Source organism: Eptatretus burgeri, chromosome 5 (assembly GCF_056783735.1).
Source record: "Eptatretus burgeri isolate ZD-2024b chromosome 5, Ebu_testis_v1, whole genome shotgun sequence".
NCBI classification, from domain to species: Eukaryota; Metazoa; Chordata; class Myxini; order Myxiniformes; family Myxinidae; genus Eptatretus; species Eptatretus burgeri.
Window position 1 is genome coordinate 55,354,566 of NC_140965.1, and position 24,290 is coordinate 55,378,855.

The 24,290-nt window shown below is 40.9% G+C and overlaps 1 pseudogene; it reads left to right on the plus strand.

Moving 5' to 3' along the window:
• Positions 1–5,208: 5,208 nt before the first annotated feature.
• LOC147026469 (uncharacterized) overlaps positions 5,209–24,290 on the plus strand; it is a 32,445-nt pseudogene continuing 13,363 nt past the window's right edge.

A 24,290-nucleotide genomic window follows, 5' to 3' on the forward strand; every position in this document is an offset into this window, starting at 1 on the left:
GAGTGCACAACAAATTGAGACAAGAAGAGAAGGACGCAATCATTGTCTTTATTTTCAGAACATGATGTGTACATAATATCAATTTCTCAACTTTTACACTGTTCAGGTAGGTTATACCATTCTTTTGTATGTCCCTCCTGTACTTTATCTAGAACAGTAATATGATGAAAGAATATCAACATTCCTTCATTTTGTCTGTAGAGCAACAGTGTTTCAATGGAAAAATGAAATAAAACATGAATTATCTGAATTCCTGGCAATTGACGCTTTCCCGGTAAGTATTCTTGTACTTTGCATTGACCAATGTTTGATGTACTGTCCAAACTGTCTTTTATCTAAGACAGTCATAATAAAATAATATTGACATCTCTTATATTTTGACTGTGGCAATGTTTTTACAGTTGTAAATTAAATTAAATGAAATCTCCATTGAAACACATACATGTAATCCTTCAGTCACTATGAGTCGCTGGCTCCAGTCACAAACTTCATCATTACTTTCAGCCTCATCATCATGCAACAATGTCTGTTCTTGTTCAACCAAGTCATGTAAACTTCTTGGGAGTAAATCATGGGTATACCTCACTGACACACATCTACCATCTTTCATTGTCCATCCATGGTTGGTGGGATTTGGGGGTGCATCCGGCTTGTCATAGTTTAGTTAAATGTAAACTTGGTAGTTAACTCGCATCACTTGCAGATTGTAAGAATCTGGATCTGGTGGGATGCGGGGCGTGGACTTGTTTTTCATCTGACCCCACTTCCGTGCCCTGACTTCACCTAACGTTTTACTGATTGTGTCATTATAGATGTGTCTAATAGTGAATGTGGCCATTTGCTGAAGCACTTCTTGTATCACTGGAAGTGTTTTGCCAACATCTTTCAAAAGATTGCGTGCCTCCTGAGTTCCTATTCCTTTTTCATAAACTGTGTTTTTCCCATGTCCATCGAAGCCAGATGTTGTATTAAGCGAACCGCTTAAGCGGTCCGTTCCGTGCTACAGTGATAACCGAGCGGTGTTATCGCCGACCTCGACGGATCAGATTCTCTTCTTTACCTGGGTGTTCAAAACCCACTACTAATTTATTCCGCGATTCAAGATGGCACCTTCAAAAGGGAAAAAGACGACGAACGGGATACATTTCACACAAGGACATTTATTATAACACACACGTATATACAGTCATGCAGTCATGCAATGTACAGGCACATATTAAGCACACAACACAAGCAAGGCAAATAAAAAGCAATACAACCGACGACAAGCAATATACAGTCACTTACACAGGTCTACTTATAGGGATACAGCGCCACAGCAGTCATACAAAACAAAGAAAACCCCTCCCCATAGGCAGGGAGGTAGATGGGGTGCGTAAACCTTTATGGCACGGTAAATGGAGGACCGAACGGGTCCCGTGAGACCGAAGGGTCTTACCAGCGCCCTCGTGGCGCGCCGGTGAGCAGGTCGCGACGTCGACTGCCTACGGCCTTGCGTAGCCGCGCCTGACCTCGGGCCCCTGGCGTGGTCAGCGAGCTCTCTCCGGCGTTGCTGCTGGTGGTTCCACGACCCATAACAAACAAGGAAGGTCTGAAGGGCAGAAGGGGCTTCAGAACCAGAGAGAGAATGACGTCGACGACCCAGACAGAGAGAGCTCATGGACCAGGGAGAGTGAGCTCGACCCTGCCCACCATGACAGAGGAGCACTCGACCTCAACAGAGAGAACTCATGGAGCAGAGAGAGAACGACATCAACGACCCTGACAGAGAGTGAGAGCGAGCTTGACCGTGGCCACCAAGAGAGAGAAGCACTCGACCCCAACAGAGAGAGTGAGGACTTGACCTCGACCACACAGAGAGAGTGAGATGGACCCTGGCCTCCAAGAGAGAGAGAGAGAGCGAACTCGACCCTGCCCACCAACAGAGAGGAGCACTCGACCCCGACAGAGAGAGCTCCTGGACCAGAGAGAGAGCAAGCTCGACCCTGGCCACCAAGTGAGAGGAGCACTCGACCCCGACAGAGAGGAGGACGTCGACGACCCAGACAGAGAGAGCGAGAGCGAGCTTGACCCTGGCCACCGAGAGAGAGCGAGCTCGACCCTGCCCAGCAAGAGAGAGGAGCACTCGACCCCGACAGAGAGAGTGAGCCCCGCGCGCAGTCTTCCTTATATAGCGCGGGGCTCCGCCCTTCACTCATCCCCGTTTTCGGCTCCACCTCCCTTCGAGAAGGTTCCCGAAAAGGGGCGTTCCCTCACCCCGACCGCTTCACGCTGTTCATCCACCAATCGGTGGCGAGCTGCCCTCCCCCTTTCCTTCACACCAAGCGCGGGGAAAAATAGGCGGGAAAAAATCCGCGCGCCCAAAAGGGAACTCTTGGTTCCCTTTTTTTGTCCGACGGTTTTCAACGCGGCTTGTTGCTTGCATGGAGGTTTGTTCAAAATAACGATAGAAAAGAAAAACGGCTATCTCAAAAAGTCGCAGCCCAGTGAATCACACGAATATTCCCTTTAAACAATGGTGGGGAACTATCTGCACATAAACTTAGCGTCATAACTGATCTAAGGACCCTTTATGGTGTATTGCGAATTTCCACAGCCGTAACAATATATATATATATATATATATATATATATATATATATATATATATATATATATATATATATATATATATATATAAATATATATATATATATATATATATATATATATATATATATATATATATATATATATATATATATATATATATATATCTGACATGGGTTCCTGAAGGCCCAGTCACACCTTGACGTTTTAGCCAGCTTATGCCGATTTTTGGAAAATTTGTCAAAAACGCTGGTACACGTCGAATACGTTATGGGTAAGTTTTGATAACATTGAGAGCACACTGAAAAACACTGCCATACGTCGTAGTACGCTGGCTTTAAACGTTGTACTTTTCGGTTGTCCTCAAATTTTCCATGCTTCTAATTTTAAGACTGATGCCAGCGTACGACTCACACGTTCCGCATAACACTGGCCATAAGTTGTCGGCACGTCACGCGATCGTTGACACACGTCGACACATGTTAATTGCGAGTAACTCATAAGTCGAAACACGTCGAGGTAATGTTTGGAGTACCCGAAACTTATTTCTAACCTATGAGTAACGTGTTGTACTCACGTTACGCGATAGGTGACACACATCGACACACGTTACTTGTAAGGTGCTCATAAGTCGAAACACATCAAGGTAATAGTTAGCGTCAGTGTTCCAGACTCCCTGGTTTTTTATGTTTTATTTTTTTTCCTACTTCCTTCGGTATGATGGTGATTTTGGCACTTCGATTTCTAGTGCGGTTATAATATAATATAATATAATTAATAGGCTTCCGCTCAACGATTTAAATCATAACCGCACTGTACACTGAACACCGTCATACCAAAGAAAAAAAACCCGGGAGTCTGGAACACTGACGCTAACCATTACCTTGACGTGTTTCGACTTATGAGTACCTTTAAAGTAACGTGTGTTGATGTGTGTCAACGATCACATATCGTGCGTACAACTTATTCCCATCGCATGCGGAGCGTGTGTCATACGGCAAGTACGTCGTAAAATTTTCAACATGTTTAAAATTACAAGACGTACTCCATTTAATACGACCTATGATAGCGTACTTTAGCGTTCTATTCATGCATACCAAACTTACCCATACCGTATTCGACATGCGCCAGCATTTTAGACGCATTTTTCAGAGGTCGACATTCGCTGGCAAGATCGCCAAAGTGTGACTGCGATGTTCACACTTCCATTTCTGTGGCGGTTATGATTTGAATCGTTGTGCAGCAGCCTTTTCATAACCTACGCCACGTCATCATTGGCGATGCGTGCAGCGCGCTATGCATAAGTTAGACTATTGTTGGGCATAGGTTGTGAAGGCCGACAACAGGTTCAGCATTCGTTGGTATCAGTTATCTATAATACAACGAAACGTTCTGTGTCCGTTACTAATACGTTATGCATAAGACCAAGTCGTTAGGAATACGTCCGAATCTTAAAAAAAAAAAATCAAAAGTTCAACGTAAGCCAGCGTTTTACATACATTTTAATACGTTGCCATTGCTGGCTAAAACGTCAAGGTGTGACTGGGCCTTGAAGCTCACTTAGATCTGCAGCAACAGTCACTCAAATTCCCTGCAAACCACCCCCCCCCCCTAGAACCTGATTTTTTTTTTTAATGCCATGAACAAACTTTGGTACATCATGGGTGATGAAGGTTGTGGACGTTTCATCAAAATTGTGTATGTAGCTTTGAAGAAGACAGCAAATACCTATTTTGGCGGGTCAAACCACCCCGAAAAGACCCCTTCAATGAGCGCAAACTTTGACGTGGAAAATAAACCTTCGTTTGGCATACATCTGAAGCTTGTGGCAAAGTTTCATCAAAATCAGGTGTTTGGTTCAAGCGATAATGACTGAAGTGTTTACAGATTCACTTGCTCACTCACTGGCTTACCCATGGACACGACTCGATCGCATAAGCTCAATGGAATAAAGTCCAGGTGAGCTAAAAGTGATATTACTCGACATGAGTGTACTTCAGTGGGAATTACAAGGACATTGGGTGACAATAGACAAACGTATATGGTAAATGGGATGTGAGCCTTGGTTCTAAGCATCATGAGCCATTGGTTCAGTTGAGAACACCAACCAGGCCAACAAAAGCAGTTTTATTCTTGGTACTATAATCCAGGGTTTTGCATACAAAGGCTAAGCTCATGGAAGAGCAAGGTGATAGGTGGAAGTAGGCAACACATTGAGTGTGGGACAACACAGGGATGCAAGAAGAGGATGAACGAATAGGAGGGAGAAGGGGGAAGTAAACAGTGACCTGCAAGCCGATGTGGAGAGGGAGGGACAGTTAATGAGGACAGAACATATCACAGATAGGGACAGAACATTAACGTACAGATTTTCAATCCAATATGGCTGCCAGACCACATGACCAATGACGTCATCTTACTATAATTCACCGTCCGTCTGTCCCTCGGTCCATCCGTTCCCAGGTACCGCAAAAACGGCTGAACTGATCGCAACCATTTTTTGGGTGTGTAATCCTGTGTATTTTACCCCTTGGAGTGAAATAGGCATATTTTTTTTCTTCTTCAAATTTCAGCTTTGGCCTCCAGCCTTGATGTCATAACCACCGTATAATTGCAACCATGAACACAGCGAATCAGCAGGCTACAATGGACGGGGACTATCAGAAACAGGAACAAGAGCATGACACAGCTGCACACCAGACTCGTAGGCAATCCGCTGAATACAGAGCTGGTGAACAAAAGTGCAACAGTAGATGATAAATGGGGCTTCTGGGACACCCATTCAAATGAATGGGGGAAAAGGGAAAAACTTTCTGACTCAAGCCCCAAAAGCCCAAAATAGGAGACTGATTTTCTCCCCACCTATCCCCTTTCCTCCCATGCAAGCAAATGTAAAATTGAGACTGACTGATTAAAGCACTTCTTCCCCCCCCCCAACATAATCACAGTCATTTTATATTTTCATTCCACTCAAAGAGTGAACCAACGAATATTTGCCCATGTTCTACTTTAGGGAATAACTTCATTTTCTTATAACATTAATTTCCATCGAGTATATTCACTTTATCTCTTCAAGCACGAAAGAAAGGGAAGTTCACTATCCCTCCTTCGGTTCTGTAAAATGGGGAAGTGCCTTTTACAGCACAGTTGTGCTGTGAAAATGAGGAAATATTCTGTGCCCATGTGTCTCATGGGTATATCTTAAATCATCAGAACACCAACAGAACAAAGATTAGCTAAAAGCAAGAAAAAACAGCTTTTAAAATGCAAGTTTTCTCAAAATCATTCAAAGCAAGCTGTTTCATTTTTGTGTTAAAATGAGTCAGTCTGGAGTCAGCCAAGCTGCCTCGCCCGAACCAAGCCAAAAAAATTCTGAAGTCATTTCCTATGTGGGACACACCCTGAAAAACCCATTGTTGTGTAATCTCCCATTACATCATCAACAGGAGGCTATTTATTGCTTCATATGCTCGGGCTTCGTATGTATTGCTCGGACTTCGTATGTTTGTTACCTTCGCATTCTGCGAAAGGTTATGTATTGGTCGCTGTGTATTTATTTATTTATTTATTTGTGAATATGTGTGTGTGTGTGTGTTTGTTTGTTATTCGCATAACTCAGAAAGTATTAAACCAAATCGCTTGAAATTTGGTGGGATGATGGGTTATTATCCAAGGAACATATGATTAGATTTTGGGAGCGATCGGGTCAAAGGTGAAGGTCATGGAAAGGTCAAATTCGTATTTTTACCATAGCGCGGTCAATTTTGATCGAATTGGCATGTAACCGATGCCAAAATGTTCAGAATTCATTGCCCAATCTTGTGATGGGCGACATGACACAATTACGTCATTACCCTTGTTAGCGGTTGGGGGTCAAAGGTCAGTGGGGTCACGACCCTTCAAAATATGCGGTTTTTGTCACAACATGGTCAAATCAAAACCGATTTGCATGAAACCAACACCAAATGTTCACCGTTCTGTTCCCCCCACTCTCATGCCAAGAACAAAAAAGTAGCGGAGGCGAAGGTATGCGCTCTACCGAGTTCCCATTCTAGTTTAGAGAATGGATTGTGCAGATAATTCCTCCGACCGTGTGGATCAATCGTTCTCACAAGATGACAGGTAAGATCCTTCACCCAATTCATTATTTGTTGCTTTATACAGAATTAAATCACTATACAACCAATAAGTATTGTGTGTCCTTTTCTAACAGGTTGTCCCCAAAAACAACATCGTTGACAACTGATCTAGAACAGGAGAAAAGATGGTATATCTTCCATTTTCTTTTAAATGGAAATAGCAAATGAGATTAATGTTTTGAGTACACATACAACTGAGATTTCTGTATATTTTAGTTGTCATTTAGGGAAATAATAGGTAAAGAAATAAAATATTGATAATGCAAGTTGAATGCTTTGGAAGAACCTTTGTCAGTCTTGTGGAAATACATGAGCCCATGATGTTTACTGATGAATAATCGATGTTAACTTTGGTTTTGTTTGTTTCGGAGTGTTGAACGCAGTTAAACTATGAAATGTACGATTTCGTCAAAATGAAGCTTGGAAAGAACTTCCACACAAAGATTGGACGATGGGAGAACCCAGATTTTGGAGAGTGAGCATTCAACACGTGACCATGCCCCTTTCTGAGCAGATAAGATGGAGCAATGTGGGAAAAGAAAGAAAAAACCCACTGAGGAGAAGGTTGAGCAAAGTCTTAACATCGGCGTTGTGTGGTGCCTGCCTGAAGGAATGTTCTCAGCCACACTCTCGATTGCTGCTCTGCAAATACATCATGAACTTGCTGCGGTCGCTTCAATGTTCGACAGTGAGGTACCGCAAAAACGGTACATATATATGTATGTGTATATAATGAAAATATACTGTATACTCAATGTATTCGTACCCATTGAGTACATATATATGTATGTGTATATATCTCTCAAAAGAGAAATGAGAGATACCATTACCGACCGGGAAGCATCACTGTCATGTCCTCTCATCTTGAAAGACCCGACTTCGAGGTGAGGAACACGTGTGTGTGTGTGTGTGTGTGTGTGTGTGTGTGTGTGTGTGTGTGTGTGTGTGTGTGTGTGTGTGTGTGTGTGTGTGTGTGTGTGTGTGTGTGTGTGTGTGTGTGTGTGTGTGTGTGTGTGTGTATATATATAAATAGATACATATTACTTGTAAGGTGCCTTACAAGAGCAAGGCGACAAAAATCGCTGAGGGGAGCGGGGCTTGTGTGGGCGGAGCTTGTGTGGGCGGGGCTTCTGTGGGTGGCACTTGTGTGGATGGCGCTTTTTCAAAATGGGTATGTGTGTGGATGGGAGGGGCTTGTGTGTGGATCTTGTGGGGCGGAATTAAAAAAGGGGCAGAGTCGAAAAAAACATTTTTTTCAATTTATCTTTGTCTTTTGTAATTCCTGCGAATAAAATGAACCTAACATCTCTTCCCCCTTTAAATCATATACCTCATCAGTCCAAGGAACTGTATCTATCACAACAATTTTAAAAAGCTCATTTGTCCACCGCTTTATATAACCTTTTTCAAAATGAGATTTCCACCTATATATTCTGACTATATCGCCAACTTTGAACTTAGGCTTTCTGACATTAATCTATTTTTCATATTCTAATTTTGTAAATGTTTCTGATGGTTTGGTATTTGTTGAAGTGTGAATCGTATCATTATACTTATCTACAATATCCTGAATAAAAGATGACCATTGTTGAGAACCGAGTTGGGTGAATTTTTTATTTCGTCTCTCTTTTAAAGTGCGATTGAAGCACTTAATAACAACCACTTTTCCACATTAAAAGGTACTGTATCATGTGATGCTGTTATTTTTTAGAAAATTCATAAATGTCTTGTTATAGAACTCGACCCTCATCAGTCCACAATTTTTTAGGTTTTCTTTTACTTTTATTAAATATCTGTTTAAAGGCAAACATAAGAGCATTACCTGCTTTGTTTTTTTAAGGGACAACTCACACATATCTACTCCTCAAATCAATAACGGTTAAAGCATATTTGTACCCCTTATCATTATTGAGTTCAATCAAATCAGCGGACCAGATATAATCAACTTCCTTGGAATAAACCTGCCTTCTCTGAAACTTTGTGTATATTGGTTTATGTAATTCATCAGCCAATTGTACTTCAGTCTTAATGACATCATTAGACCCTATAAGTTTTTTGAATTTCCAAGCCCAAGTTTCAATTTAGTACTGATCATCTTCTTCACGATTAACCTATCAACTTTTTCTCTCAAGGTTGGATTTTGTATCAGAGACAAATTATACAACATTTCTCTATTGGAGTTATGCTTTTCTTCCAACATTGTGGTATTCCCATAATCAATGTCATGCCTCATGCACACTTCATCAACCCTATTGATGGGCTACTCCATGGTTAGGGTTAGGATTGTCTGCCTCATCTAATCTTTTATCCAAGTTTGTTCCTGGACCACAGAAAGAATACTCTGGTAGATGTAATTCCCTGGTAGAATACCTGGTAGATGGTATTCCAGTAGTTGTAAATTTACTTCCTGATAAAAACTTTTGTATATCTCCTCCATGTTTGTGTTTGGAGATAAATTGACTCTTTTTTGAGCCACACACCGAACATGTACCTTTTTGTATAACCCAATTATTTTTACTTTTAAAATACGAGATTTTTTAGTGTTAGTTTTCTTTTTGCATTTGGCACAATAACGCATTTATTTATGAGAAAAATTCCTCGAGTGCGAAAACCTTTTTAATTTCCAACATGCACATTTGAATCTTAATTTTTAAAACATAAAGAATCCTCAGAAATTTCTTCACTCTCTCCTCCATTTATTTAAGAAAAAAAATGAAAAACTTTAATTAAAGTCAATCACACAAACATCATCAATAATATAATATTTATCTCCACTTTCTCGTAAAAATCTTCTCCCTGAAAACGATGTTAATAGTCTTGTCGAAAATATTTCAAATAGACTTGTCAATTCTTTGTTTTCCTCCTCAGGTGCATTGAGATTCATTTATTTTCTGTAATACCTCCAATTTTTTTTTTAATCTCACTGGTTTCCATATTTTTATATTTATTTATTCTCTCTCTTTTCTCCCTCTCCTTCTCCCTTTCCTCCTTCTCTCTCTCTTCTCTCTTTCCTCCTTTGTCTCAGTTTCTTCAACTCCTTCCTCGTCCCTTACTATTCTTGAATATCACACATATATTCATCAGGATTTCTTGTTATTCCTGTATCCAAAATAATTTTTTTTTACAACAGGAAACAAATAAAATTTCTTCTGAATTTATAAAAGAGCCTTGCGTTTTCTTAACCTTATAATTTTTTCATTATTTCGCATTTTAACTTAATCCAAAGTTGTTGCTTCATTATTATCAGCATAAAACCAATTTTTTTATTGAAAATATTCCATTCTTATGTTGTAGAACATATTTATTAAAATACCGAATACCCTTTTCTTGAAGGTATGCCTGGACACAGAAATGATAATTTTCTTGATGCCTTCTTGCTGTCATTTATGTATAAAAAATATATGACAGATTAATATTATGACACAAAACACCCCCCACCCCCATTTTCCCATAGTTACATCATTTTGTATTTCCTCACTTATTATATATAATCCTGTTTTTTCTGTTTTTGTGATATAAACAAGGGCAAAACAATTATTAAATTTACCCTTATGAAATTCTTGTATTTGTTGTTTACGAATTGTGCTTCCACAAAGCTCATTCTCTGCACCAAGTGGAATAATATTCTTCCTTTCAAGACTGATTTAATTGTTCCAGGTATTCTCGGTCAATTTTAAATGACCAATTATACACTAAATCAGTCATATCATATCCCCATTGTTCTTGTCTCAAACAAACAATATGCCCTTCTTTATAAAAATTTATATGAATTGGAACTGTGAATTCTGTATGACCTGGAGATAAAATAAACACTTCTGTATCTTTGGAATACACAGCTGTTTTATTTAAGGATATATATTGTGATAAATCACTTAATCTCACCAAGTCATTCGTGTCAGTCGGGCTTGAATAATTTATTAATTTATAAGCATTTTTCATGTTAATATTTTTTGTTATACTATCGTTACGTCGTTCAGCCTGTGCCTTTGTGTAATAATTTGATAAATCAATATCCAGTTCTTGGGATACACCAAAGATTGAACCATCTTTACCAACATAAGTCATTTATATTAGATTTAAAATGTCATAAAAATTTTTATTTTTGTTGAGTTGAAATAACACAGACAAAATTGACCACAACACTTGGAATGCTTGATAAACACCATTCTGGAAGAATTTTATGACTTCAGCAGGTGATGGTAGATAAAAAATATCAAAATAATATTTGTCTTGACTATTAAAAATACTTTTCGGACCGGGCACCAGCGGGGCGAGCTGGTTCCAACCACTGCGAGCCGCGATCCTTTCCGAGCTCCGGCGGATCCCCTCGCGCTCCGGAACACGTGCTGGTGAGACGAGGCGCTGATCCTTCCCGAAGATGAGTCATTTCCCCGAAGAACCACCGACCAAGATGAGGCCAAGGAGTCGCACCAAGCCGGGAACCAAGCAGAGACCACGAAGAGCTCCACAAACCAAGAAGAGCCAGCTGAACCAGACCACCAAGCAGAGCAAAAACCGAACTAGCACCAGAACAACCCCCAGCAGAGCTGAACCAAGATGAGGCCACGAAGCAGAACAACAGCCACCAGAAGAACCAACCAACTCCAGCCAAGCAGAGGGTCCCCTTCTTATCCCTCTCAGCCCCGCCTCGCTTCCGGCGTGACTCATTCGCCCTCGTGCTCCGCCCCCCCCGCAACCGTGGGTGGGGGTTGTTTCGCTTGATTTCTGACGGAACCGCCCCAACCGTCATTCCTGTTTACGCTGTTGACTCTCGGGACGGGAGGGTTCTTCTTCTTCTCCTTTGTGGAGGAGGGTCGTTCTTCTTTGTTTTTGTTGTTCTGATTGAACCCTAACTATTAAAATAAATCACAGCGCATTTACATAGATTTACCCATTAAACAATGGAAGGCAAGCTCTCTATAGAACACGTACTTACCGAGATAACTGAGCTAAATGACCTGAATGTTGAGTGTGATTGTGGTTACAAGATTCGCAACAATATTACCAGAAGGAGAGGAGAAACTTTCGTTTGAGATATTTTAATTGATGTTCTTCCAGATTTCCCTTAAAGCCCTTCCACTGAAGGAAATTGAAGAACTCATACTATTTACCATAATTGTTTTTATCCAATAGTTGTTATATTTATCTTTGTTCAATTATACATCCTTGACATATTTCTCAGTATCTTTTACGAATGAAGAGATTGATTGAAACTTGTCTTTTGTGACTTGATACATTGTATTTATGAAGTGTAAAAATTTGGACGATAAAATGGTTTTAAGCATAGATTCACCTATAAATTAAACGAAATTTTCATCAAGAACATTTTATTTTAAGGAAAGTTTTATTATATAAATATTGTGAATACAACGTATTACGATGTTTGTAATCACGAATATAAATATTATAAAAAAAAAAAACACCTTCAAACCAACAAACACGCATTCAATCTTTTCAGACAAATATCTCCACTTGACCAGGAAACAAAACATTGTGATCGATGTGATAATGATATTCTTTAAAAAAAATAATAAACACCTTCAATCACGCAAACACAAGAACAATGAAGAAAGGGAAGCTAAATTCTCCAATGAAAACACTGATGGGGCATTCAAAGGGCATATAAAATAAGATTGTTTCGTTTTCAAGACCCTGGACCATCTTCAATCATGGAAGCTGTTGATATGGTGAACCAAAGTATTGAAACTATAATTAAAAACACATTAAGTGAAATGAAAACTTTTAAGTTTTATATGGGAGTAAAAATGAATATGGCAAGACAAGACGATGAAACTACTCCCTATATGAGAACAAACCCTTACTTTATCTCATCATTTCAAGATTTTGTAAGATGTGATGTTTACGATAAACTCCAGAGACAAGAACAAGATGTTGATAACACTGTAGTAGGTAGTGGATTTACGATTACAAAAATAATCTTTTTAGGTATACACATCTTAAAATCAGATCCTCTTCAAGCTTCTTCTAATATTGATTTTCCAAAAGAGATTAAACTTAAGAAAGCAGTTGTTCATATTCAAAACAAAGATAATAAATGTTTTCTATGGTCTGTTCTTGCTCACTTACATCCTCCACAATGGAATCCTGAAAGGGTTGACCATTATAAGAAATACGAGAATACATTAACTATTAAAGATTTAAAGTTGCCATTGTCATTGAGAGTTATTCCTAAATGTGAGAAAATGAATAATCTATCTGTTAATGTATATGGATTAACAGATAAAAACAAAGTTCAGATATTAAAAATTTCAAACAACTATAATAATGATTAAACACACATTGACCTTCTCCACTTTACTTCAAAGGAAAAAAAATCACATTATGCTTTCATCAAAAATTTAACATTAACCAAATCACAACTATATAAGAGAAAATGTAAAACGTATCCTTGTAAGAGATGTCTCGACTCCTTTCACACAAAAGAACGATTAAATCAACACTTGAAATATTGTCGTAATCACAAATCAACCGTAATCAATTTACCAAAAGCAGGTTCAAACATATCATTCAAAGATTTTAACAAATCTATAAAACATCCATTTGTGATGTATGCTAATTTTGAAAGTATCCTTGAAAAGATAGATACTGTTTCTCCAAATCCAAATAAATCATAAACAAATAAATATCAAAAACATACTCCTTATCGTTTCTGTTATTATATCAAATCATCTGTTGGTGATGAATACAACAAGTTATAACTTTAAAGAGGAGAAGATGCTTCAGAGGAGTTTGTAAGACGATTGGAAAAAGACTGTATAAGACTAAGAGAAATAATGGTGAAAGCCTATAAACCAATGTCATCAACAAAGGGAGAGAAAAAGGAATTTTGAAAGAACAGTATCTGGCATATTTGTGAGGAGAAAATTGAGGGAGACGTCAAGGTTAGGGATCACTGTCATCTTACTGGTAAATATAGAGGTCAGGCTCATTCCCGTTGTGATCTTAATTAGAAGCCTCCAAATTTTATTCGTCTTTCTTCAGACCAACTCTCACTATGACACACATCTATTTATGAATGAACTTTCAAAGACATCTGGAGATATTTCTGCCATTCCGAACACAGATCAAAAATACATCTCATTCACAAAAACAATTCATACATCCCCCATAACCCATATCAGATTTCTTGACACATACAAGTTTATCTCAAGTCCATTATCTAACTTAGTATCAAATAGTAAAAACTTCCCAAATCTTAAATCACATTTCTAAAATCAAGAAGAGATTGATCTCTTTTTCACAAAAGGGAATATATCCGTATGACTCTATGGATTCATTTGAGAAGTTTAAAGAAACAACTTCCTTCAAGGGAAAGTTTCCATGGAAAGTTAAATAAAACTCATATTTCCGAGAGAGATTATACACAAGCTAAAAAGGTTTGGGAGAAGTTTAATATAAAGAATCTTGGAGAATATCATGATTTATATCTTAAAACTGATGTATTGTTATTGGTTGATGTGTTTGAAACTTTTAGAACAGTCTGTCATACTAAAAATTCTTATGGATTAGACCCCGTTCACTATTACACAGCCCCGGGCTTGTCTTGGAGTTCTATGTTAAAAATGACAAAACAAAATTTGGAATTAATCAGCGATATAGATATGCTTTTCATGACAGAGAAGGCTAAAAGAGGAAGAATATCTCAAGTATGTTCCAAGAGATATGCTGAAGCAAATAACAAATATCTTCCTGATTAATTATCCATCGAAAATTCCAGCAATGTCTGTGTGTGCGTGTGCGTGTGCGACCGGTTTCTCGACAACCACTGGTCCAATCACTTACCAAATTTGACTTTGATCGGACTGACCGTTATGACGTCATTGACGTTTGAACATGACGTTTTTCAATTGTGGCTAAAATGTCCTGATATTTTACATTCAAATATCTATATAATTTAGAAAGCAAAGTCTCCCAAATCCAGGCATTAGGATCAGTACCAAAATATCTGTTTATTGATGTACAGGTTTTGCCAATTAACTCTGTAGTCAAGGTCAAGGTCACACTCAAGGTCAAAATATACTTGTAGGCATAGCTTCAGATCTAATAAAGCTATTGACATGAAACCAACGTTAAAACGTTCAGTGAACTACGAGCTTTCAGAATGGTAGTCTCCGATTGGACGTGACATCCCCGGAAGTGCGTCAAAATGACGTCAAAAGATGACGTCATTTTTCAACTTTTTAATTTTTCAGTGTTTATCATTCCATTTTGTTGGACTGCCTTCAAGGAGGTTACACAACAAATTTGACGTCAATCGGACTGATGGTTGTGACGTCATGAACGTTTTAAAATGACGTTTTTCAAATGTGCCCAGAAAAAAGTTGCGGCGGCGAAGGTATGCGCTCTACCGAGTGCCCGTTCTAGTTTTCATATGAGACGATGCATAAATTTTAGTAACATCAGAGTGAGCTGGTATGCTCCGAACCAGGAAGTAATTTTTTTCTCTTCTCTTCTCTTTTTGTTTTTCCTTGCGAAATGGCAAAATACATTGGCGCTAATTGAATAATTGGCCATTAAAACTAAATTGTGAATAATCATAACTGCGATATGCGAACTTCTGGGACACGCACGTACGGGCACACAAGAGCGAAGAAACTGCCTGTGTGGTTGCTGTTTCTTGCACGCAGTTTGAATATTTTATTATTATTATTATTTTTTTTTTTACAGGCACGTACCAGCAATAAGAATGAGGACAACTCTTACCTGATAGATTATGATGCAAACAATTTGTATGGGTGGGCAATGTCTCAATCTTTACCTTATGGAAAACTGAAATGGGTAAAAGAAAAACATTATGAAAAAGTTTTGCTTGACATTGTAATCTCCTCTCAAAAATAATTGTCCTCTCAAAAATAATTGGATGAAGCTGAAGTTGGATATTATTTTGAGGTCTATTTAAAATATCCAGAAGAACTTCATAACAAACATAAAGACCTCCTTTGTGCCCCTGATAAAGAAAGTCCAAGAAAAGAATGGTTAAGTGATTACCAACAGTCATTTAATATAAAAGCAAAATCTCCAGAAAAACTACTTACAACATGAAATGATAAAGAAAGTTATGTTTTACATCAAAGGAACTTGAGAATATTTATCTGCTGGGTTGAGAGTGAGAAAAATTCATCGAATTTTGAAATATAAACAAAAGTCATTGGTTAAAGAAATATATTGATTTTAACACAAAAAGGAGAACAGAAGCAAAAACAGATTTTGAGAAGGACTTTTAAAAATTAATGAATAATGCTGTATTTAGAAAGACTAAGGAAAATGTTAGGAATCGACAAAACATAAGACTTTCCACATCTTGGAAACAGGCTTCAAAGTTAATTAATAGACCAAGTTTTGAACGAGCGGAGGTGTTTTCAGAGAACTTTTGTGCGATTCATTTGAAAAAAGAGAGTACTGAAATGGATATACCTATTTATAGAGGAACATCAATTCTTGACTTGTCAAAGTCGTTAATGTATGACTATTACTGTAATAATTTAAAATTAAAGTGTAAGTTTAATGTGTCATTGTTATATATGGATACAGATTGGTTGATATTAGAAATTAGGGCAAGTGATGTATAAGAGGATATGATTGATAATATTGATATATATATATATATATATATATATATATATATATATATATATATATATATATATATATATATATATATATATATATATATATATATATATATATATATATATATATATATATATATGATACAAGTAATTATAAGTCTGATAGTATGTTGTGCTCATTAAAGAAAAAAAGGTTATTGGGAAGTTTGAGGATGAGTTGGGTGGAACTGGAAAGGTCATGAGTGAATTTGTGGGGTTGAGATCAAAGTCTTATGCTTTTACGTATATCGATAATAATAACATTGAAGGTGTGATAAGAAGCTAAAGGGAATAAAAAATATATATATATAATCAAGGAAACAATCAACTTTAAACATTATTACAACTGTTTAACCATGAAGAAGGAAGAGTACAGAAAAATGACTACAATAAGAAGTTATAAACATCAATTATATACAGAAGAGATAAATAAGAAAGCATTAGGAGCTTTTGATCATAAAATATCTATTTTAGATAATGGAATCAAGAGTATCCCTTATGGTTTTAAGTAAAAGTGTTCAGGGGCGTCTTTTTACTGATTTATAATTGATAGAACCAAGCAATAAACAAACCAAAGAGTGGAGATGTAATCAGCCTTGGTTTTTAAATGGTAAAAACATACCGAATGTGAGAAATATCAAATAAGTCTTATTGAAGAAATAACCGGGGTAAAAGTAAATAAAACAAATAAGCGTTGTTGGAGGATACAAATAAGTTGGAGGATGTCAAGGAAAAATTAATATCCTTGAATGGACTGAAAACTTTGATGGTTATCAATTGAACAATCTCAAAATTATATGTGGATCAAGAGGTGGTCAAACAAGAGCATTGAGAGAAGTTTATCATTTTATTTCTGCTCAACAAAGACACATAAACCAAGAACTAAGTTCTAAAATAATATTTGTGATTATACTCAATGGTGATGAATGTAATCGGAAAATTAATTTATTACCTCGAATAGAACATGGACAAATATTGGGTGGATCACTCTGAGTGGAATGAAAATATAAAAGGAAATCAGTAAGTGTCAATTTAACATGTGCTCAATGGGGCACAGATCAGCCTCCTCTTTTGACCTGATGGGCCGAGAGCCAGAGGGGGTGGGGGTGGGAGAAAATCTCGGGAGACTTGGCATAAGTCGGCAGTGTGTAACTCGTCACTTCGCCTAATTCGGCAGCGTCAAAAAGTCCCAAATTTATCTCATGTTGAATCCCTTTGAATAAAGGGTCATCCCTCTGTAAGTCGTCATCTCAAAGTCGTCACTTCGTCGAAGTCGTCAGATGTTGTCCGTTCCCACGTAATGGAAACTCAAGTAAATTACCACTCCGAACTCATCACATGGAACTGCTGCCTCGTGAGAAGCCCGATTTCATGGAATCGTGATGCTCGCTCATTGGTTTACACCGCCAGTGATAGGCTATTTATAACTGCGTACACACGTTGATCGCACTGCAGGCAAGACAATGGCGACTAAGCGTAAGCTTACAACTAAAACCTACCAAGAAAAATACGACATTATCCAGTTTTGTGAGGCAAACCCACTGATGAAGAAAACAGCCAGAGCTGAGAAGTTGGACATCAAACGGCAGGCATTGAACGATATCTTGAAGAATAAGGGCAAGATATTTGGACAAGTGGAGAAGATCGCGAGGCCGGTGGTAAGTGTGAAATGTGTGTCCTTTGAAGATGTCGATGACACGCTCATCATCTGGTTTCGGCAAATGTCGGCTCAGCCAAATATTCGGTTGGACGGTGAAATGTTGCTGTTGAAGGCAGGTAAATTCGCTGTGGACCTCGGACATGATGATGCCAAGACCTTGCCGATGCACTGGATAGACAGATTCAAAGTGAGGTGGGGAATCGGCAAGGTCAAGAAGTGCGACGAATCAGGCAGCGTGGTTTCACGCAGCGAATCAGGTAGCACCCTGGATGTGATGCGCCGATACTGTCTTTCGGTGGAGGATTGCCCAGACAACATCATGGAATACAATGACCGGTTCGAGTCCTTTCTCATGCACCAGATGCCCAAGAGTTTGAGGAAGTCAAACATAACGGATTACTTCGCGAAGGAGTAAAGGATCGATCGAGCTTAGTGTTGAAGTCCGATCATGGTTTTATATTGGCTTGTTTTGTACATTACCGCACTCACTTACACATAGGCAATGAGTGGTAATCATCACCACGATGACCGTGTGTCATGTAATTTGTCACCATACCATCACCGATGGTATACGAGTTGTCTTACAGTTGTTCATTATCTTTACTTTTGATAAACTGATTTATGAATTCCATCTTTGCTTGATCACTTTCCAACTCACCAATGAACCCCCACCTATGCCCCGAGGATTGTATTTTCCTTTTGGTACAATAGCCGGCACACACACACACACACACACACACACACACACACACACACACACACACACACACACACACACACACACACACACACACACACACACACACACACGTCCAGGCCACGCGAGACTTCATCCATCACCTCACAGTCATCATGAATGTTCGCATACGCGCAAGTCGTCACATTTTTCTCGGTCCCGAAGGTGACGACTTACGCCGAGTCTAATGTGTGTGTGTGTGTGTGTGTGTGTGTGTGTGTGTGTGTGTGTGTGTATGCATATATATATATATATATATATATATATATATATATATATATATATATATATATTTTGTTCTCGTTTCCCCGCCCGCCGGTGTACGGGCAACCGCTTCGAGCCAATGGCGGCCGCTCCCGCCCACCGAACGGGCAAAGCCAGTCGTAGCTTTTGGATCAACGCCGAAATCCAGCTACCGGTGTGTTTTTAATCACACCGTAAATTAGCAAACTCTTCTGTCCACGCGCAACAGGGTCCGATCGCCGAATTGTCGATTTACCTAAATATGCGCACAGACAGAAATGCCGGGAATTTACACCTCGACGGAGCCTGCACGAAAACGAGCCGTTCTAAAGCAGCCCGTTCCGCTTGCGATTTGCCGAGCGGTGTATTATCGCGAGGCCCCGTCGGACTTGATTATCTTATCTGCAATTAAAAAGCCAGCTAATATTCCGTACGTAATAATGGCAGTCAATGACAGGAAAGGACGCAAAGAACGGGTCAACATTCACACAAGGACATTCATTACACACACGACACATATGCAGTCATGTATGTAATCAAAGCAATTAATGCAATGGGGGTAAGGGACAGCACATGAGCAAGAGAAAATAAATAGACCAACGGTTGTAGTTCTATTTATTATGTACACTTATTACAATTCTACTTCAGGACATGGCACCACGACATTCATGCAAAGAAAAACACCAGGACAGGAAAGGGCAAGAACTGGACCTCGTGGGCCTTTAATAGTTCACGGAGCGGTGAAGACCGCAAAAGCTCCGAGAGGCCGGGCTGGTTACCTGTCCCCCTCATGGTAACTCGCTGAGCGACTCTCGACGTATCGTCGGGAACACGGCAGCTCGGTTGGTCCAGGCCCCGCCGTGCGGCCTTGGTGGATCGGCGTAGCCGACGCCGCCTCAGAGGAACAAACGGGCCTTTGCTCTTTCGAGAGTTGATTCTCTTTTAAGAGCCCGTCCGTTCCTCAGTGTTGGCGATCTCTCTCCGGCTTTCTCCACCGACTCGCAGTTCTGCGCGGCACGGCAGGCTTGGCTGCGCTCCAAGCTCTGACTGCCCTCCACTTGACTCGAACCCTGGCTCCAAGCTCCAGACAAAACCTCAACTGACTCGCTTGGCGTTCCAGCGTGCCTTTATATGGGGTCCGTGAGTGAGGTCTGATCTTTCACCTCTCACCCTTCACCTTCGCTGGCTCTGCCCCTTTTGATCCGATTTCGACGCGAAGCTCGGAGAGAGCGGACGTGGTAGAAATCATCAACCACGCGGACATTGCAGAGATCATCGGCCCTCACCCCAACTATGGAGTCCCCGCGTCTGGTGGCAGAGATGTTGTTGGTTGGTAGGATTTGCCGTGGCTGGTGAAAAGATGGCGGCGTTTGTGGAGATGAAGGTGAGACGATGTTGTGGTTGCTTTGTGGTGGGGATGGCATGGTTGTTGAAAGGTGGTTGTTCCAACACAACGATAGCAAAAAATAACGGCTGACTCAAAGATCACAGCCCTTGATCGGTGGGGAAATCTAATCTGAACACACACTTATCGACATAACTGATCTCTGGGAAACCTGTATGGTATTCTGTGAATTTCCACAACCGTAACATTATATATATATATATATATAGTTGCGGAATGGCCTTTAGTGTGTTGTTAAATATAGGATGTATGTTAAATATAGGATGTTAAATATAATTCAATGCATGTTAAGCCAGGTTGTTTGGTAAATGGACGTTACATGTGTGTCGGGAGGTGTATGAGGCATGTTCAGTGTTCGTACAGTGGTGGTGTACCGAGAGGTTCTTCTCCTTCCTTCTCTTCTCCATACGAGTCCCCACCCAGCGCTCTGAGAGGGGGAGTGGCCTGGACAAGGAAGTGAAACGGAAAGGAGAAGTGAAACTGCAGTCCGTTTTTGAGGCGAGCGAGCGCCGAAAAGGCAGTGGTGGATTTGCTGAGGGAGTAACTGAGCCTGAGTGTCTGTCGGCTTCGCAAAAGGGGCGCGCCCCAAAAGAAAAGGAGGAAGTGAAACTGAGAAGCGAGCGCAGAGTCTGCAATCGGCAGAAGGTGGGAGTGCGAGCGCCGGTGTGGCACAATCGGCTGAATATAACTGGCTGTGTGTGAGTGAATATAACTGGCTGAATATAATCGCCCGCTATGGTATGCGGAAACACTGATTCAGAAGAATGATGGAGCACATACAGATACAATGACAAATTAATTATTGCAAGTACTGTCCAATAAAACCTGTATATCAAAAGAGTTCAAGAACAATGCTTCACTGGGAAGGGGTAAAGTGATGTGTGCGTGTGCGTGTGCGTGTGCGTGTGTGTGTGTCGTTACAAATTTGGGAATCCGATTGCACACAACATACAGGTTCCTTTCGTCAGCTATGTCGATAAGTGCATGTTCCCAAGAGAGCTCACCTTTCATTGTTTAAGTGTTCAGAAATCAATTAGATGTGCTGCGGATCGATTTAATAGTTAGGGAATGAACAATGGAGTCATCCCTCCCCCTCTTCTGCGAAGAGGAAGAACCACCCTGCCGTCCCGTGACTCATGATGTCAACAACTCCCTCCCACCCGTGGCTGAGCGGGGGATGGAGCATGAGGGCATGAGTCATGAGTCACGTCGGGAGCGGGGGAAGGGCGGGAGAAGGATAAGAGGAGATCTTTTCCTTTGTTCGTGGGCAGAGTTGGAGAAGGGAGTTGAGAGTAGCCGTTCAGCAGACCTTCCGGTCCTGTTTGGCTTGGGTTAGGGTTGAGGCCTTCGGAAGCTTTTTACTTCAGCTGGCCCAGTGAGCTTTGGCTAAGGCCTGGCTCTGGAGGAGGCTTTTTGGAGGCTTTTTGCTTTGATGGTTCCGTGAGCTTCGGCTTCTGCTTGGCTCGGGAGAGCTTTTTGCTTCAAGCTGCCCTGTTTGGAAGAAAGTTAAGCCGGTCGCTCGGCTCGAGCTGCGAGTGGTGGCTTCTTCTTCTTGGTTCGTGGAGCTCTTTGTTCTCCATTTTGGTTCCCTGCTTGGTGCGACTCATCGACCTCTTCTTGGAGGTGGTTCCTCGGGGAAGCGACGCATCGACGGGAAGGATCGGCGCTTCGTCTCAACAGCACGTGTTGAAAACGCGGGAGGATTCGCGGGAGCCTGGGAAGGATTGCGGCTCAGGGCGATTAGATCCAGCTCGCTCTCGCTGGAGCCCGGGTCCGAACAACTTGAAGACCACACGAGGTGGAGAGGTTCGAGATAGGTTCTGGGTTTCAGCTCACCTTTCCTCCGAGATGGAGCTCGTTATTAAAGGCCTCTGCCACCATTTCTTGGGTGTGTGTGTGTGTGCGTACGTGTGTCCGTGGGCCCGTCTAATAAGTAGGAAATTGTTAAGTGCTTTGTGTGCTGTGAATGTTTGCATTGCATTTCGTATAGACGGTCGTAGTTCTTTTGTCGTGCTTTTGTTGCTTGTATAATTGCATACGTGTTTTGCCTTGTTTAATTATATACGTGCTTTATTATAATAAATGTCCTTGTGTGAATGTAAACCTGTTCATTGCGTCCATTCCCTCATTGAACTGCCTCATCTTGCACTCGGAATATAGTTGGTTTTTGAATTGCGGTAAAGTGATCGGGTCCAAAGGGACTGCGCGATAATACCCTGCTCGTTTATCCCAAAAGGAAGCGAGCTGCTTAAGCGGCTCGTTTCCAAGCGGTCCCATTGAGGTACAAGCTCTCGGTAACCGACCCGCATGAATAATTAGGTAAATCGAAGATTTGGCGGTCAGACCCTGTAGCGCGGGTTAAGTGCGGACAAGGTTGTGGTGTGGTTAAAAACACACCCGTGGATGGTTTCCGGCGTTGATCCGAAAGCCGCGACTGGATTGTCCGTTCGGTGGGAGAAGCGACCGCTGTTGGTTAGACGCGGTCGTTTGCACGCCGACGGGTGGGAATTCTACAACAATATATACATACATATATATATATATATATATATATATATATATATATATATATATATATATATATATATATATATATATATGTATGTGTGTATGTATATATTGTTGTGGGCCGGGGGTCGGTGGCGAGAACGACCACGAGGTGGGGAAAGTTCCGTCCTCTCCACCAGACTTCCTGGAATTGTAGGCCGTCGCTCCGGATAACTCCGCGAGTTGGCGGGTCGCTGAACCAAGCATGGTCACCAATATTTCAGCCGTGTAGCGTGGGGTCTATTTGTCTATAACCAATTTACTTAATTAACTACGCGATTTTGACTCCCGGGGCAACCACACCCTCGGCACGTCTTGCTCGAACAGGGTCACTCTCCCGACTGCGGTACAGTTCCAACTGCTGACTACCAACTCCGGTTCGGGTGCAGCCGATCGGAAACTGCCAAAGCCGTGCCGGCTGGGATGAACGGATTATCGGGGATAAAACCCCGTCTAAACTCAGATCCGAACCATGCTGGACCAATGCAAGAAGGGACGGAAACGGACTGGGAACATTTCTGTGATTATTTATTTCCAGTAAATGAAGACACAAAGCAAGACTTAACACGAATATGCAAGCAAGGAATATTTACAATGATCAAAAACACTTATTTAGTTCGACGTAAAGATGGGCCCATACGCAGACACACACACAAATGAAAATAAACCCAGAGTTCTTTATTGGACCCTTGCAGCCGAGGAGAGAGACAAGCTGGGGGTCAGAGTTCGGATGGGTACCTGGCCATCGGAGAAAGGGCGTACTCATGCTACGGCACCTGACGATGATCGCTGGTTTGGTCCCCAGTCGCACGTGTGGGACTCGAGGTTTGTGGCGGAGCTCGGGTGGTGAATGGCCAGGGTCCACGAAGGGGAGTCGGGGCCCATTTTTCCTTCCTTGTAGAGGGCCAGCAGAGACACGTTCGCCGCCTCGACGACCTTCTGCTCAACCCTCCGCTTCAAAAGAACTGCACGCTCAACAACAACCCCATTGAAAACCTCCGAACATCCTTCGCAACAAACCCTTCGTTGCAACCCCAAAAACCCACCAAAACTCCACTCACAGAGAGTGGTCAGGGATTTATCGACCTCCCTCAATAGGGAGGGGCACTTGGTGAAACAGACCTCGCTGTCCGCCTTTGATTGGACAGGGTCCTACGGCCCACCCTTCCAGGGCAGGGCCTCAGCCCCTGCCGGGAAACCCCAGCCACTCTTCCATGTGGGTTCATACTTGACGAGTAACAGTATCAACGCTGCAAGGGCCACTGCCGGGAAACCCCAGCCACTCCTCCACCCGGGTTCATACTTGATGAGTAACAGTATCAATGTTGCAAAAAAAGGTCGT